The sequence below is a fragment of the Cupressus sempervirens genome, chromosome 7 (genome assembly GCF_028749045.1).
Source record: "Cupressus sempervirens isolate cs-2001-9-10 chromosome 7, ASM2874904v1, whole genome shotgun sequence".
NCBI classification, from domain to species: Eukaryota; Viridiplantae; Streptophyta; class Pinopsida; order Cupressales; family Cupressaceae; genus Cupressus; species Cupressus sempervirens.
The window spans coordinates 792,934,442-792,954,167 of record NC_143124.1 but is presented as its reverse complement, the minus strand read 5'-3'; the positions used below and the strand labels follow the sequence as shown (position 1 = coordinate 792,954,167).

At 32.3% G+C, this 19,726-nt stretch overlaps 1 pseudogene; it reads right to left on the bottom strand.

Moving 5' to 3' along the window:
* Positions 1–17,125: 17,125 nt before the first annotated feature.
* LOC149549734 (L-type lectin-domain containing receptor kinase SIT2 pseudogene) lies at positions 17,126–19,149 on the bottom strand (annotated as a pseudogene).
* Positions 19,150–19,726: the final 577 nt, after the last annotated feature.

Sequence of the window (19,726 nt, the reverse complement as noted above, 5' to 3'; positions counted from 1 at the left end):
GTCCAAAGTGACTATACACTGTAAGGACTCTCCCTCTTCGTTGTAACATATTTTTGCAACCACAAATTAAAACATAGAAAAAAACAAAGAGAACAAAATTTTTATTCGATACTACTAAATGCAAAACTCAAACACCAAAGATTACACCAATATAGTTCAACAAATAAACCATAGATTATTTGGGTAGGAAGAGAGTCATGTTGTGGACAACATAAATTTTCGCACAAAAATTAACTGCTCACAAATTACATAGTCAACGTCTTAATGGGAAGATCTAATATCAAGTAATTTATTGATGACACGACCTTTGTGTTGTGTTTAGTCTTTGCAAAAATTAGTGTAGATGAAGCTCAATACAAGACACAGCCAGAGCAACAAGCAAGGAAGGAAATAACACCCATATTTACAACTCCACATAAGAAAAAGTTTCCAATATAATGGTCACAAGATTCTTCAAAAATTGCTCCTCTCATGTGCCTGATCTTCGAGAAATATTCATAAAGGGTCAACTAGACACAATTTTTAGTGCTATCTACTAAATGAAAAAAATGCATCGCGAGTAGCTTGATACCAATAGATACGACTGAGTTGAAGATTACAGAAATCCTCCTAACCAAAATAGGAAAGCACTAACAAATTACAAATATTTTATAGCGTCGACCCAATTGTTGACACACAAATTTTTAGAAGATACAAGCAAAACATTTTCCATCAAGAGTATTTCCTTACCGCAAGGGATGAATACTGCCCAAATATAGATTCTAACCACTGCAATAGACAATTGTAATTTGAAATGTAGAAGTGAATTTATGCCACAAAAGCTCTGACCTTTTCAAGAGCACTCAGATAAGTAAGAAACTTTTCTAATTTTAAGTTTTTACTTTGCTAATAATAGATGGTTCCGGAAAATTGCAGCGACAAATAAGGAGTCTCACAAATCTTGAAGATAACTTTATTTAATGCTTTCTTATTCTCTTACCTATCCACTTTTACTATAATACAAGTAGATAGGCAATGCATGGGCAACGGCTAAAGGGTAAACTATTTTGTTTACCCCAGCCGCTAGCCGTAGCCTGTACCTTGCGGCGTACCCTGCCCTCCCGTCAGTGAAATGTCTGACTCAGTCTGACCGTGATCTGCCCATCTACGACCCTACATGTGATCTGATCTGCCGATCTCACGTCACCGTAGTCCAAGCATCACACCAGTGAAAGACAATAACGACGTCCTACCCCACAATTTGGATACTAATTGGTGAAATGAACACCCATATTTAGGCATTTTTGGTCAAAGTGGGAAATATTTTTTGTGGTGGAAAATATAGTAGCTTTTTAAAATTATACACTAAGGATAAATTAAGTGAACTTTTTAAAGTGAAATTAATCTTATAAATGTTAGATTAATTTTTAAATTTTGAACTAGTTTTAAATTGACTTAATACATATTTTTTCAAACTTTTATATTAAATTTGAGATCATTTAACTATACTCAATTTTATAATTATAAAGCATTAAAAATTAATCAATCATATTTACTAAAGAGACATTTTGAATATTTAGATTGGATTACATTAAAATACATATTTTTACATACAATTTTATAATATTTTTATAATTAATTCTTACAACCAAATTTCTAGAGCTTTATCTAAAGGAACATTGTAAAGTAGAAAAAGAAGAAGACAATTTATCAAATAAGGTGTGATTAATCTTATTCTTATAAACTTATTCTAAGTTATAACTTATTCTTAGTATTAATCTTATTCTTAGTTATAAACTTAAATAATATTATATTTAAGAATTAGATTAAAGTTTATTTTTTATATTATATTAAATATAAATTTTATAATATATCTAAATAAATCTAAGAATTAGATTAAGGTTCAAGTTTTATATTATATTATATTTAAATGTAAAATATATTATATTCACTTTGGTACTGCAACATAACATAAATCTATAGGTAATAAAGTTTTGTTAACTTAATAAATCAAAGGTTGTATTTCAAAGTTACTAGACATGAATTTTTTTGATTTCAAGTTATCCATTCCCCATTTAGACTTTTGTTGAAAAAAGAATAATACTTGCTAAATAGGCTATGATTCCAACTATACAAATTTATGAAATAACATGACCTAATGTTTTAATTTCTAACATTTAACACTTCTCCAATGTAGTCTTCAACCCCTATAAGTGAATGTATAGTTGATTTGAAGTTATCATGTCTCTATTTAGACCTTTGTTGCAAAGAAAACATTAATAGCTAAGTATACTATGATTCAAACTACACAAATTTATGAAATAAAAAGAGATTTTTTTTGAATTACTAAGATTGAACCTTAAATATTCTACTAACCTAGAATAGTCCATCTAGAAAAAAAAATTTAATATAATTACTTTTGAAGCGTTCTTTTGATTGTTATCCCACTAACCTATAAGATAAATACCTTGACTTGAGAACTTACAATTATGTATTTATAGATAGTCCTAGTTAACTAGAAAAGCATTTACAAGACATTTAAATTTTTAAATGAAGATATCAAGTAAATGAATTTGAAAACTTAGAAATTAAATCACTTCAACATTGTTGCATAACATCACTTGTTTCTTGACTCCATGTAATATTAGGTTGGTAACGAAAAATGCAAGTTCATTAACCTCTAATAGAGAATTTATAAGTAAAATAGTCATTCAAACTACAGAAGAAAATTATAGTAAAACATAAAAGAAGATGGCAAAATTATATTCTCTTTTCCCAAATAAGTTAAGGTCAAGAGCATCCATAAATGTAATAAAAATCATTGTTATATGTTATATATAAAGTACCTATATAAATGATGAATCTATTGTGAATTATCAAGCTACTCCATCCAAAATGTCATTGTCAAAATGAGAAGTAATTAAAACTTACACATTGAATAAGTCTCTTCCCAAACCCACCCCCCCCCAACATTGTAGTATTAAATGTATTCTAAACTATCAAAACATTGGAAAATCTAGTAAAGTATATTGAATATTTGTAATAGTGTTGATGATAACTCCTCATGCTAATTTCATTAAAACCTGCATATAAACATATACTTTGGTTGTTAAAAATAGATGCATGAAAATTGTAAGAAAAAATATTTAATAATGATTTTACCTTCACTAGTTTGCATTGCTTACATTGTTCCTGATAGCTGATTAAGATCGATACAAAATGGTAGCCCATGTTGTCCACTATTCTTTTCACCATCTTAACTTGCAATGACATGTATAATTAATTAGTCAACAAAAATTAGTCCTTTATTTAGAAGTATAATATCTAGTTAATATATTAGTAATATTGAAATTCTTAATTACCTGAAATCCTTTGTTCAAATGCTTGAGTGGGGATAACACCAATAGTTGATGATGGTTGAGTTTCACAAATTGTACATGCTAATTATTTGATTAAGTATAGAAAGGATGTTAGAAGCAACAAAGAATGACAATATTATAATTAATGAATTAACATATTTAATCATTAAATATTACCATCTATAGTTTGCATTTCATCTATTGTTGATGGGTTCAAATCAATAGAGAAGGGCAGTCGACGCTAGCATGTATTCTCTACATCCTTCAAAGCTACAATCAAATAATTTTACACATAAATAAGAGGAAGAATTATTATTATGAAAATTAATAGAACAAATTAAAATAAATGTACTAACCATGTTCCATGATAGTAGTTGTTTCTTCTTGTATGACTACGCTTGAATGATGTAAGACCTTCTTTTTCTTTTTCTTTCTATGAGATATGGAATGGAATTGAAAGTCTTCCTACCCTGCAACTCTTTCATTTGATTCTTGATGAATGTCACTATGTCTTTGGAGAAAAATATGTTTTTAATGTAGTTTGGTTGGACTAAACCATGGTGGTATTCGTCCCATGGGCATGTTCTCAGTACCAGGGATTGTTGTAAACTTTGAAAGGGAAGACATAGATGCATGAAAATCTTTTTTAAATCTCTCAAAACATTTAGTAAATATGAGTTTTACATATTCTCTAGGTGGTAGATTTTGGAATAATAAATTCATATAATCCAAAGCATTTTGATACACATCATTGGAAGGACTTGACGAATTCAAACCATCTATACAAAAATAAAAATTAAGTTAAATAAATGGAAAAAATAAATATTTTAATTGAAAATTCATGGCATTGAGAGTTACCAATTCTTTGGTCTTGAACACTTTGAACTCCAATCACTTCTTGATCTTCTAACGGATTATATGCATCTGCACTTTGAATAATAATTTATTAAGCTTAAGAATAAAATAAAATCAATAATTATTTTTACTATGAAAGATAAATAAACATTACCAATGAAATTATTCTCATGATAGGAACTCTCTCCACCATTATTACCATGATCAACCAATGGAGTAACACCTTCTATAGTTCAATTCATTTTTTGTTAGTTCAAAGAAAACATAAACTTCGAAAATAAATCTATATAATAGTCAAATGCTAGAAGAAACTTACCAACAACTTGATCATTTTCATTTGCTTGGTTTCTCTTTATAAGATCTAAAATCTTCAACACATGCTTACATGTGTTTCCTCTTTGTGCCCATTGACAATCACACACGTGCAAATCTGGTCCAAATTTTTTAACAATGTACCACTTCATAGGATCGAATTGACTTCTTATTTTGTATGTATTAGAGAGATCATAAGGATAGCAATCTGAATCTGGTATTGTTTTTTATCTCTCTAGTGCAGTTCTATAATATCTTTCTTTTTTAAAGTTAGTGACAAATCCAGATAATTGCAAATATCTTTTATTTTTATAAAATGGCTCTATCCTATGAAGAAGTGTATGGATAAGCCAATCCATTCTCCTTGTACATTTTTTGGCACAATCACTTAAATAATGACTCTTGATATGGAAATGATAAGACTCTATAGATGCATTAGTTTCTTGATTGGCATGCAGGAAATTTCGAAGATTTTTCACCCACATTGCTATACAAGAAAACATAAAAACATTTTGTTAACTAAAAATAATAAATTTAATCATGTAAATACATATATACAAAAAAAATAAAATTACCAACAAACTTACCAATACGGGTTTCATCATGGCACCAAGTTTTTAGAAAATAATCAATGAATGTTTTCTCTTTTTTGAACTCCTCCATGAATTGTTTGATTAAGTGAATGGTGGTATTTTCATTATCACTCATTGCATACATTATGTCGCCCAATCTATCAAACATGTTTGTTCCAACATCCCTATTGCTTGCGAACCTATATTAGAAAAGATAATATGAAGTTGCATACTCAAATAAGTGATGCTTGATATATTCTGATTAAATATTGACTCACCTGTACACATTTTTTAGCCATGCCCTACGCACATGCCAAATACATAAAAGCACTCAGCAATTAAAAGATGATCTGTATACATTACAAAAATTGATCAATAAAATTCTAAGAAAATGAATGCAAAATTGTAGTTTATATCATAAATCATGACTAAAATTGAGTTAATTTTGGTTTAAATGTGTAAATTAAGGCCAATAAAAACCTGATAGCTTCAATTTCTGCACTAGCATCATCTGTCATAAATGCGTTGATATGTCAATCATCTCTCAACTATTTTCCTTGTCTATAGATCACTGTTAACCATTCATTTATATCTTCAATTCTACTTCTCGAAGATATTGCCCATGCAACAGGCACACCAAGCTCTTGTTCATCAAAAATAAGCAATGTATATAACTCGTACTGCACATGAGTTCAACATAAAAAAATTAATTTATTGAAATAAAACAAATGAATCAGTAAAAAATAAAATCAATAAATAAAGTTAATATTTCTATACTTACACCATATTTGTTTGTTGAAAATGTTGAATCCATTGCTATAATAGAGTTATGTGAATGTTTGACCATCATTTCTCTCATCCAAGGTGTTTGGATGCCTACAATAAATGGAACATCTCCCATGGTGTTTGGTGTTTTGTAAAAGAAGAAGTTATCTTTCTCTTCTATATGCCATAAACTAACACTTTTTGCATCATCCTCATTTTTTTGTGATCGAAATGAGTGTACTCTTTTCCATGCATTTAATACATCTTTCCTTAGTAAACAAGCATCTCTCTTATTCATCATCTCTATTAGACCATGGTCTAAGTAATGTTGCTCACAAATTGTATAAATTCCAACACCCATCATTAATAAGGACTCAATGTATGATTTACATTCATTTGATAGTCTTGGTGCAAAGCTAGTCCTTGGATCTCTAGTAGGATCATTCTTTCCATGACAAAATTTACCATTAACATCTTGATGGGTAAATTCATTATATGTGATAATAGCAACCTGTGGTCTACCATACATAACTCTAACATGAAAGTGGGTTTGGCAACCCCTTTTTTGTATAAACTTTTGTATCCTTTTCACCTTTTCAATGTCTTTAGGTTTTTTTCTATTATCCTTGGGCCCAAAAGCACAATGATATCTATTTAAGGACATGTACAAAACAATATATTAATCAACATGATAAATAAATAAATTATATATATATATATATATATATATATATATATATATATATATATATATATATATATATATATATATGACATGCTTAATTATATGGAAAATGTTAAGCATACCTTGAATACATTATGGTACTATGGTCAGTAGGATTTTCTAATTCTAGCTCTCTATGAGCTTTACATAGAAATGTTGTCTTTATGCCATCTTGCAATATACCTTCTCCTTTGATAAAGTGAGCAAGTCTCCCAAGAGGGATAGTAGCACATAAGTCAAGCTCCTAGATATTTTTATTTCCAATAGGTGTCCATTCAAGATCATTCATTGAAAAAAGATTTCCTTTTTTTGGAATGTCTTGGACATCTAATCGAATGAGTGATTCCCATTTCAATCCCCTACTCATTCTGTACAATATTTGGCTAATTAGTAACCCTCTATCTTGTTAAAACATGCATGAAAATATATATTTATTCTATACATTTATGCTAATTAGTAACCTGAGAGAGAGAGAGAGAGAGAGAGAGAGAGGGTGATTAGGGGAGATATCTAGGGAGAATGGAAAGGTGTGTGTGTGTGTGTGTGGAAGAGAGGGAGATATTAGAGGGTGTATCTATAGAGCAATGAGGGATAGAGAGGTAATAGGGGCATATCTAGGCAGAGATTAGCTGGTGTATCTCAAGAGAGGGGAGGGAGGTTATGGAGCATATCCTAGAGGGAGGGGGGGAAGAGGGGGAGAGAGAGATAGGGAGAGAGAGAGGGTGGTTAAAAGAGGAAGATATGGTGAGAGTAGGTAGGGGAGAGAGTGTTAGAAAATATTAATTTCTAACAATATTACTAAATAAAACTATATAGCCGTAAGACAAATTCAACACTAACACTTAACCTAATTGACATAAGCAAACAAATTAAAAATTTTCAAAGTTCTATCTTCAATATAATATTTATTAGTTAAGTTGTTCAAATTTATTAAATTAAATAGTTTTAAATTATACATCATAAAGAAATATAAATAACTGTACATATTTAAAAGTAAATATAGATGCATTTTGATTAAAAGGAGAAGGTTCATTAATATTCCAAAATTGTGAACAGTGGAATAATGAATTAGGATTATATCTCTATAAAAATTTGTGGGTTAGGGTCATGATTGAGGTTCAATTAGGGCTAGGGATTAACTAGATTATGGTCAAGTTTTGTTAAAGTTTATGGTTATAAATCTTTATAAAAAAAAATTAGTTGATACATAAAAAGTATGAATATAATTGTATTCCTATTATGTCTCATCTATAGCACTAAACCCTAGAGAGTTTTTCTTTGAAAAAAAATAAACTCATTTTTTCCACCTTCACCTTATATCAATTTTTTTCTTTGTTATAGATATAAGGGTTTTAACAATCCAAAGGGATTAGGATACTACAATAATCTCATCAATGAACTTATTATCCATGGTAGTTGACACATGAAAAAAACTTAGGAAAACAAATTCATAGTAAACAATAGCAACTGACCATATGAATGAGTGTGTGTGTCACTAATAAACAAACTTGACCATAAACTAGACCATTTACTTTTCAAAACTATTTATCTGATAGCTTGGAGAAATATTATGAGGTCATTTGAGTTTAAAACATAATTAGAATTTCCACTTTCAAATATGAAATAGGAGTTTTTAATAAGATTCAGTGGTATCAGAGCCTAGTTTCTTTGCCAGCCTATAGAGATGTTATGTGATTAAGTCAAAGAGATCAACGCGCTCTTGAAAGAGAATGAAAGAAGGAAACAATGAATTTATCAAGGATACGAGCCAGCAGTAATAAGATGGACAAGGATGAACAACCTTCATTCATTCATACCCAAACAGGTCCTTAGTAATGGAGGTGAAGAACTAAGGCTTGTGAAAGGAGATCTCGACGCCAGCATGGAGTCTTATATGAAGATTAATCCAGAAATAAGACAAAAACTCTCATTTATCCAGTTTGACAACTTAAAGAATGGATCAACAAGAAGTCAAATGAACCATTTTTTCAACAATGATCTACAGAATAGGATGTCCAGGTTGACACTGCCAACAATTGATGGTAGAGAAAAAAGTTCAACATAAGCATGGATCAAATAGTTAGACATTAATATTAATATGGTTGGCATTGGTATAATTAGATATTAATATATATTAATATAGTTGACATTGGTATACTCACAACATATTTTTTTGTTGAAAAAGTGGAATCCAATGCTATAATAGAGTTATGTGAATATCTCACCATCATCTCTCGCATCCATGGTGTTTGAATACCTATAATAAATGGAATGCTTTCTCCACTATTGGGTGTTTTATAGTAGAATAAGTTGTCTTTCTCCTCTACATGTCATAAACTTACACTTTTGGCATCATTTTCATTTTTTTTTTAATCGAAGGGAACACACCCTTTTAAGCTTATAATAATTTTGAATGAACTTGAGTACAACTAACATGGGATGTAATCTCAATGGGATAGTTTTGAGATGACCAAGAGAGGCAAGAATAATGACTAAAAGAAATAATTGTATTGACATCAATGACAAGACATCTCCAAATACGTGATAAAAATCTCTAAAGTACACATAATTTACACAATATTTTCTTCTCCAAGTATATTATCTTTTCCGATTCATCTTGTCTGATTTTATCATCCATTGGGTGAGAGAATTTAGGTGATAATCCAGGAGGAGAAAGAAATGGAGAGTAGTGTTGATTTCCTCCAAAAAAATGATTTGTTGATGTAGTTCCATCAATATCTTCATGAGTTATGTGAGATCTCAAAGTTTCAACCCCATGTTGCCTCAATAATCTATCATTTATCATCTCATCCATGCTTTAATCTTTGCTTCCAATGAATAACATGTCTTGCTCAAAAAGTGAGGAGGGCCTAGGTATGTTCAATTTACTAAGATTACTAGGAGGAGTAAACTCAATTTTTCGTTTTTCCCTTAGGTGTTTGATCAAAGATAGGTTCTTTTCCTTTATGTTTTTGACAAGTTGGAACTAAGGGTAATTGACCAAAGTTAACTTGAGGTTGTTTACCTTGACTCACTTGAAACCTAGTCATAACTGGCATGAAAGGGAAAACACTAGTAAATAGGAAGACTCCAAGAAGCATTGGTATCACTCTTGGGTAGTAAAGTAATCACTTGTCCAATTAATAAGGTGTAATAATGTAATTGTCTATCACTTTCATTAACATAAAGTGCCAATAGAGGTCTGACAATTGGTTAACACAATATGCCATTGTTGGTCTCACAATTATGAAATTATCCAAGAGTTATAATGTTCTGTAATAAAATGTAATAATATGAGATAAATTGATATGTTTAGACAAGTGAATACCCACAATCCAAGGATGAAATCAAGGAATCCCAAAGAAAACTTTCTTCACTAGGGAAATCTCTAACTTTGCTAGTTCTGATGTTGGTGACAAGGTAAGACAAGACTTACTAACTCAAAAATAGCTATGATGCAAGGATCCAAAGTGACAACAATTTTAAACACTCAAGATTAGGTCCACAATGGTCAAACCAACTCAAGAATGACAAAAACATGATTACCATAGAGTCCAAATGATGATTGATGAATTGTCTTTTTTTAACCAACTAAGATCAATATAAGATTTATAAATAATAATCAGGCACATAGAACAACAATCAGGGATTTCAAGAAAATGTCTACAAGCAATGGCCAAGGGACAAAGCAACCTTGCACATAAACAAAAATAGTGTCGTAGTATGAATCTAATCCCTAGAACCACTACTGTGTATGTTCTTAAAATATTTTTCAATCACGCACATAGTCCTAGAAAAGAAAATTTAGTAGCACTAAAGTTCTTAGTAATGGTCAACTCTGCAGCTTTTGCAATCTAGAGTGGGTGAAATCCAATCCTGGCATACTAGGGTTTTGACATATTTCGAGAATTTAATCAATCGAAGATATTGAGGAGATCCGACAACCCAACAAAAGACTACACCTGTGGGGATTTCCCCCACAAGTACATTTATATAGCGGTTGCTACTACCACGTCAAAAATGGTTATTACCGCTTGAGGTACCATCCACATGGTTGACCCATTAAAGGGAATGTCCACTCTGGTTTAACCCTCTCTAATCAAGGAAGACTCACAAAGTTGTACCACATGGGGACTTGGTTTGGATTCAAGGGTTCCAAGTTTCTGATGTGCCCAAAAGGGAATAGAGCATACTCCTCTAGCCTCTTCACCTTACCTAAACATAACAAACAAGATTCTTTGACACAGTAATTTGAAATCACCCCACTAACTTTTTGGAAAATCCAACAACAAACACCACTAGTCTCAAAAGAGAAAGTACCAATGGATGTTGAAGACAAACCCAAGCGGAATAGTGAGACAATGAAAAATATCCTTCCCTACCTACAAGGGGATCCATCGTCAAGAGGAGCTTCACATGTAAAGCAAGCAAATGAAGCTCAGTCTCTCAAGATCTCCCAAATAGTGTTCATAGGGCCTAATTACTATGTGAAACATATATGCGTGAAAGCAAATCTAGATCCAATTTTAAAGCACCAAATGAAGTGTGAATCTATGAAAGCATGTAAAAGCACTCAAGCCAAACACATGAGATATTTATTTTAGTTCCAAATCCAAATGTTATAGAGATCCAACAAAATACCTAGTAATCCTTGCAACGCATTTTTCTCTATTGTACCTTTCATTTATGCTTGAACACTCGCTCGCAACGAACAAAGCAACAAGTAAAACAAGCAAACACAAGATATGCAATATATATACCAAAGAGTAGAGCAACTATATATATATATATATATATATATATATATATATATATATATATATATATATATAAGAAACTCAAAAAAGAATTATGTTTAGAATGTCATGTACCTATAAGTATGGAAAAGAAAATGATTACAATTTTGAAATTTTGAAACGTTTCATTCTAATTTACATTAAAGTTTTTGAATCAGATATCAAGCTAGAATTTCATGATAGATAAGTTCAGAGATCACTTGTCAGCAACTTGAGTTATATATGAGACGAAGCAAATAGTCAAAATCTATTGTATTATTAAATAGCTTAGGATTCAAAATTACTATAGTATACTTATTTTTATATATTAATTATTGTATAATAAAAATATCTAAAATGATGTCTAAAACAATTTGATCAATATCTAAGGAAAAGTAAGTTCCTATTGAATGAGGAGGAAAGAGACATTTAAATTTTCCTCTAATTTTTTTAGCTTTAAACAAGAGACGTTAATAGTTTTTTGTCCCCATGTAATTATAATAATATCTTCCACTTTTGCAGGAAGTAAGGGTACTTTTGCAAATTTTTGTTTTTGAGACTGCAAAATTTCTATTTGAAGCTCTTTTACTCAACGGGTGAATATTCACACTTGGAAAGCTCTGGACCTGTATGACATCATCTTATTGTTCAGGTAAAAGGTGATATTATTAGTCCCACCTATTTGTAAAATTAAATAATCTATTTTCCAATATTGGGATCTAATTTAGATGTTGGTGGTTTGTTCTAATCTATCATATCATAATTATTTAGGTTTTTCTTTATTTTTGCACAATATTTTAAACAAATAGAAGGTAACTTGTGAAGGTTTTGAAAAGGAAACTTTGAAACTTTTATGACCTTGAGTTTTATGAAGATGCTGAGAGATTTGTGCATGGGATAATCTTTGTAAACATGGTTTTCAAGGCCCCCTCTTATTGTGTTTTTACGATGGTGAGAGATTTGAAGGTGGAGGGTTTTATGACCAAGCTATTAAGAAGAATCATAACACCAAATAGGAGGAAATCTTTATGCTATCCCAGATCCAGGAGCGAAAGACTATCGTTTGGATGGAGGGTCCACTCGGTTGGACTGCATGGGTGGATGCATACTCTAATACTCTACACTAGCTCTATTTCTTTCTTTGGGCTATTGTTGCATATGATATATTCTAGTTGTTCTCCTGCCACTTTAGTGTTAGAGTGAGGCTATGCCTCTGTTTTGACTCTTTGTGATTGTATAATTCTTTTGATCCCTCTATAGTTAATTGAAAAAAGAACAATATTCACATCTAATTGGTTGTCATTGAAAGGATTAATCACTAGGTGATTGCATCAAATACAACAAGGGTCGTACATGCCTTCAGTAAAGTAGTAGATATAATTTAAATTTAGTTTATGTGTAAGAAAAATACATTTTTTATTTTTATTTAAAAAAATTATTATAAGCTTGAGTTAATGTATTTTAATCAACATTGAATAAAGTATAGGTATATTATGAGCTATAAGTAATATACCTAACAATCTCGATATTCAAAATGGTAGCTTAATTTTTGTAATGTAGATATTACTAAGTGTATATAGTAATCTTAATTATATTTTTAAAATAAGATTCAAATTCTTTAAATTAGAAACACTTTAATGTTAATTTTATTTAAAAATTATTTAGTATAAAATATATCTTAATATTCATATTATTAAATTTTTTAATTTTTATATATAAAAAATACATTATAGTGACTATAAAATTACTTTTAAATTTATCAATTTAAATATAAATAATAATTAATTTTATAATTAAAACTAAATAGCAGTGAATAATTTTACTTTTTTTTTTTCATTTTAAACATAAGTATTTACAATGTTTAATATGAAAACCATTTGTAATTGTTAATTTTTTGGAAAAATAATATATAAAAATTGAAAAGTTAAAAAATTGTCATATAGCTTTTAAAAATATAATATTTATATAAAACATCAATATTTAATATGAAAAACATTTGTAATTGTTAATTTTTTTAGAAAAATAATATATAAAAATTGAAAAGTTAAAAAATTGTCATATAACTTTAAAAAATATAATATTTATAATAAACATCAATGTTTAATATGAAAACCATTTGTAACTGTTAATTTTTTAGAAAAATAATATATAAAAATTGAAAAGTTAAAAAATTGTCATATAGCTTTCAAAAATATAATATTTATATAAAACACCACATAAAATGAATTGTAATTGTATTTGGAGAATTAGAGTGCATTTAATAAGTGTCATCACAATAGTAATTATTGGACAAGTAAAATTTATATTTTAGATAAATTCAAAGCTTCTTTTTTGTTGTCTTCAATGTTAATTGTATGCACCAATTCTAATCAACTGACAAATCTAACATGGAAGAGAAAGTCTTGATCAACACAAATTTTTTTCTATCATTTAATTTATAATATTCCATATCTAATTTATAATATTCCTTCTTATTCCTTTCTTACATTGCCATAATTTAGAAATATAGATGATTTAATTTCTCTGTTATTAATTATATGATTTAGAAAAGTATAAATCAACTCTCGTTGTTGAACAAAAATAAAATTTTCTTCAACTTAGAAATTTAATAATAATTAGAAAAAATTGGAAATCTAGTATTAACCAGAAACAATAATACATTTAATAGTAATGAGAAACAACTATAAATTTAATAATAATTAGAAACAATTAGAAATTCAATAGCAATTATATATGTAAAACTATTGAGGTTACATATTGCAATTATTAAATTGGGGGAAGTATCATCAAATTTTCTTATTCAAGCAAATATCATATCAAATATAGTAATGATATTGATAAGGACAACTATCCCATAAATTTAATAACATATTTATTAACTCTATCAAATCCTGTAAACCCAAAGGAAATATCAAATATCAAATATCATAATTCATAGTAAGAATGGGGAAGTGAAGGTGATTTTTTGAAATTTCCAAGCCAAGATAGAGTAGGTACATTATAGTCAGAAACCTCATTTCATTGAAAGTATTACTATTGTCATTGTGGGAATACTGAAACTCACTGGAGATATTATAGCTGTAGTTGTTGGAGGATAGTTTCACAAATGGCCATCTATGCTCAGGACCTTGCCTTTAAATGTGTGTACACTGTTTATTGATTTAAGCACGCACAAATGAACCAGACAAAACAAACAATAGCAGGGAGAGACAAGACTATTACGATGGTGAGAGATTTGAGGGTGGAGAGTTTTGGAAATCCTACGCAATTACAGAAGATTTCGGCATTCATTTTTCTTTAAAAACGTAAACAGAGTAGAAAATCTAAGGAAAACTAAGCAGCAGAGGAGTGCTTACATACCTTTTGCCTGGTGAAGAGTGGGGAGGCAGATGGTTCGCCAGTCACAGCTGCTGATTACAGAAGATCCAAGCGAAGATTATAGATTCAAGAAGAACAAACTTATCAATGTTTTTGTGATTGAATTAAGCTTCCCACTTATTTTGCTATGAAAACGTAGAAACTTCCCGCTTATTTTTGGAGAAAGTGGGTGTGTCATTTATTTCATGGCGTCAAACTTTGGTGTGTCTTGCAGCCATTGCAGAGATCCGATCTGCATTGAAATAAATTGCCAAGTTGGCAATGCCCACCATTTATGAGATAAGTTGTAAGTAGTTGGCAATCGCGTATCATAGGATCTTCTGAATCGCGAGAGGTGACGTGCAGGGTCGCAAATGGGCAGATCACGGTCAAACTCAGTCAGACGTTTCACTAACGGGAGGGCAGGGTACGCCACAGGGTACAGGCTAGGGCTAGCGGCTGGGGTAAACAAAATAGTTTACCCTTTAGCCGTTGCCCAATGCATCCACCAATATCTGGAACTTTCAATAGATATGTTGGTTTTTAGTACGAACTTAACTGTGCCAATGGTAGGAAGAGAAAATTATGCTGACAAAACCTCTGTCTCTGTCTTTTCAAGTTAGCCATTAAATGTTGACTGCAAATTTCAAAGAAGTTTACACCAAACCAACTGTATGCATTAAAAAGGATCGGATGGATATTGTCTTTTTCAGGATACCAAAATAAAATCTAGGGGAGAGGACCCAGTACCTGAACATGTTCCAATGGTTTTTATAGGAGTTGTTAACTAAACTGATTTAATATCCAATATTTTTGACAAGATTGTACCAATACTTGTGACTTTAAATTTGTTCTTGTTAATGAGACTACCCATAATTTAATAAAAAGTGTCCCTTTTCCCAAAAAACAACCGATAGTGCGATGCCACATCAACTGCACAAGTATGGGGGTCTCTAATGCACTATGATTGGTCTCACTTTTTTTTTGGGCTGTTTTGGACACCTTGACAAAAAGCATGTTGATGTGACATCATATTTGATGATGTCGCTCTGAAACCTTAGAAATAAGCAGAGGACTCCCCAAGTAAGCTGCTGGAAAAATGGAAGTGATTTGAAATTTCCACATAAGATTTTGAGAAGCGTGAAGTTAGGGTGCTCAACTACTGGATCCTCTCCCCTAGTATTCTATGCTTATTTGAAAACTGTATCAACCAAAATTCAGCACAATCCGAAGGAATGACTGTTCACTGTATGAACAAATCAGCATAAAGGAATTCGTACTTTAGAAAAGGAGAAAATAAATGTTTTATATAAAAACATTATACCAAAACACTGTTTTTGAAAAATTCATTGCTCTGATTGGTGCAATACAAAAACAAATGGACACCTGATGAATGCTATAGAACTAATAAATTTCTTACCGGTCTCAAATTCTATTAAGATTTCTTGTCATCAACAATTACATTCATTTATCACTCTTTCCAGCTAAAAATGTTAATTTAAGATTTGTCAAAATCCTTCACTCTTTATCTCAGATTATACTCCACCATGTTCATTTTTACTCCATGTTCATTTTACTCTGCCTAAATAAAATCTTGCAAATCAGAATTAAACTTACCTTTTCTTTAACCTTGATTAAAGGTCTACCTTCTCCCCGAGGCAATCTAGAAGCTTCTACACTTTTACACACAATTTGTTTTGGATTTCTTCCAGCTGATTAGATGCTTAACTATAGTCCATGGTGACAGCAAACTCCAAATCAGTTTTCTTAGCAGAGTTGGCTTGATCTTCTCTAATGGAGACACCTCTTCATACTCAAAGCAGCGACAATTCTTTTCTACAGACCTTGAAATGATTTTTAACCATGGCTGAATCTTTTACAGCTTCACTTTGTAAACAAAAGTGCTCAATTCCCTTATGCAGATGTCTCCACAGCTAGTGAGCTGCACTTTAAACTCTTCTTCATACCATGAAGAACAGAAAGTAGAATAGCTTTAAATCAACTGAGAAATCAGAGTTTTTCTCACACACAAAAAACATATCACAGCCCAAGAATCTGTTTTTGCTCTGACACCATGATGAGATATGGATAACAGTAGTACAAACAAATAAAACAGAGCAAACAAATAAAACAGAGCAAGATATAAGAGCAGAACAGAGGAAAGTAAAACAGAACAGCTGTGAAGAATATAATCTTTATTGCACTTGTATTTCTTGTTACATTCATAGACCACAGAGGCTGTCAATTTATAATCTTCTTCTCATATATCTGGAAAATTATAAACAGCCATGATAAGCATAAGAAAGGGAACATTCTGGAATTTTGGACTGTACAGATAGAGAGTTCTAGATTTTATAATTAATGCTCGTCTACCGAACTATCAAATAAACATTTTTCTAACATTTTTCTAACAGAAAGGTAAGGATGAGCGGGACAGAAATAAACAGTAGTAGTTGGTACTATATGGGATCTAATGGTGAACAAGTTCGCACAAAGAAAATTCGACTATCGTCCCTCGAGAGAGTTGGAAGTAGAGGCAAAAGATTCTACCGTGTCTGGAGTTGAACTTGTGTTTCCTCCGTTCCTCTCATAGGTCTCTAAAGTGGGAATACAGGATTCCCCTTCAATTATTTGCAATATTTGTCTCATTGCAGGTCTCGCCTCGGGCTTGGGATTGCAACAAAACAGCCCCAATTTGAGCATCTTCTCCATCTCATCTCCAACATATTCACCACCAAGATCGGGATCCGCTACATCTGTGAGTCTGCCTTCCGCATGCATCTCTCTAACCCAGTCCAACATTACCATCTGCGAAGCATCCAGAGAGGGATCCACAGGCCTCCTCCCACACGCAACTTCCAACACTAAGATACCATAACTGAACACATCAGCGCTAGGAGCGGCCTTTCCTGTGTGTATCAGCTCCGGTGCAATGTACCCAAGCGTACCCACCACACCAGTTGTTTGTGGGTTTCTCGTATGCTCGTAAAGTCGAGCGAGCCCAAAGTCCCCCAATTTCCCATTAAGTTCAAAATCCAACAAAACATTGCTTGATTTGATGTCTCTGTGCACCACCACCTGGTCCCACTCTTCATGAAGATACAGCAATCCTGCGCCCACGTCTCTCACAATTCTGTACCTTTGAGCCCATTTCAAAACGCTCTTCTTCTTCCCAAATATCATGTTGTCCAGGCTTCCATTTGGCATGTACTCATACACTATGAATAGCTTTGCTCCCCTCCTGCAATACCCCCTGATTTGGACAAGATTCCGGTGCTGTAAACGCCCGAGACTTGAAATCTCTGCAATGAATTCCTTCAGGGCTTCATTGGTTTCTTTGAAGATGGACTTCACAGCAACTTCGAGGCCGTTGGTAGGGAGAGCTCCTTTGTACACCCGACCGAATCCTCCAGAGCCCAAAACTTGTTCGTCTCGGAATCCTCTGGTTGCAATATGTAAGTCTCTGTAATCGAATCTGTGAGGCCAATACTCCTTCTCCCATTCTTCAATAACGTCTCTGTACTTATTTCTCTTCCAGCGAAAAACCCCTGCAGCAATTAAAAGCAACAACAAGACAAGTAGGGAGGGAAGGAAGACGAGATGTGTCCAGCTCAGTTGCCGGACCATTTGTGCTGAAGCTCCAGCTGAGCACAAAGTAGTCTTCAACGACTGTTCCCGTCGATGCAGAGAAACCCACATACATTTCTTCTTCCAAGATGTCGGAAAGATTCATGTTTTGGAGAGATAAAAGAGGTTTGTTGGGTCGAAATGAACCCGCTTCTACCATTGTAACATTCAATTGCTGTTGGGTATGATCGTAATCGATCCAAGCCTGAATGTTCTTTCCACTATTTATATCTATCTGATACAACTGTTTGCCAATCCAGTACCCCGCAGATTCAGACTTTACAGATTTGAGGTCGTTGAGATCGACGCCGACATGATTGTCGTTGATGTCAAGGCTGTCCTTGTTGAGGATTGTGTCGAACTCGACGGCAAAGAGATGATTGGAAGGCTTCCCAATGGTGGAAGTGTTGAACAAACCGAGGAAGTGAGATGAAGAATCTTCCACTGGAGAGTTGGAGGGTGAGATTACAAAGGCCATTCCGTGCCCGCTGCGTTGAGGATCCGAGTAAGATGGAACCATGGCGAAGACGAACGTGGTGCTGAAGGATGAGCTCGTATTGGTGGAGTTGGGATCTTTCGTCCGAACAGGGTGAGGATATAAAACTCTGCCAGATGAGTGTTCTGATTGATTGGTGAGGCAGATGGCGTCTGATCGGATTGAAGGACTTCCAATCTGATAAAGGGTGGAGGAATTGAATTTGTTGAAGCGGAAACTTGTGTGGGACTGGGCTTGCGCAGGAAGGCAGGCATTGAGCGAGAGAATAAGTAGGATACATATTAACATGGCTTTCAATTTCAATTTCCTAGCGACAATAGAAGGATTCTTTTCCGCCCGTGGCTAAACAGCAGAGGATTTGCACCAGACGTGACAGTTTTTCAAATTAATTAATTAATTTATAAATCACATAACACTTCTTTTCCTAGTGTGGGTATTGAAACACTTGATAATGGCTGACACAAAATGAATGATTAGTTCCAGGGAGTTTCTAATCTCACCACCGGCAACGTTCTCCGTACGAGTCGTCCCACTTTGTTCGGGTCAGTCGTCAAAATCATTAGAAAGGGAATGAGAAGGGAAGTATCGAGCTCGTCAATATTTTTTTGCTCACACGAGAGTGCGGTCAAAAAGACGTGCAAATGAGGGGAAAAAGGACTGTTGCGTGAACCAAAGAGTCGTCGTGGAAATGAGGAAAACGAGCAGCTCGTAGATTCTTTGGACATCTTAAGATGTTTTAACAAACTAGTAATTACACCTTAGGGTGTAGTAGATAATTTTTTTGATAACTTAAAAAAAATTCAAAAGTAAGAGAACATTGCAAAGTTATTTTAATATTTTTCTATTTGAAATTGTATTGTAAATCAATTGCTACGGTATATGAAAAGCATTTAATTCATTATTAG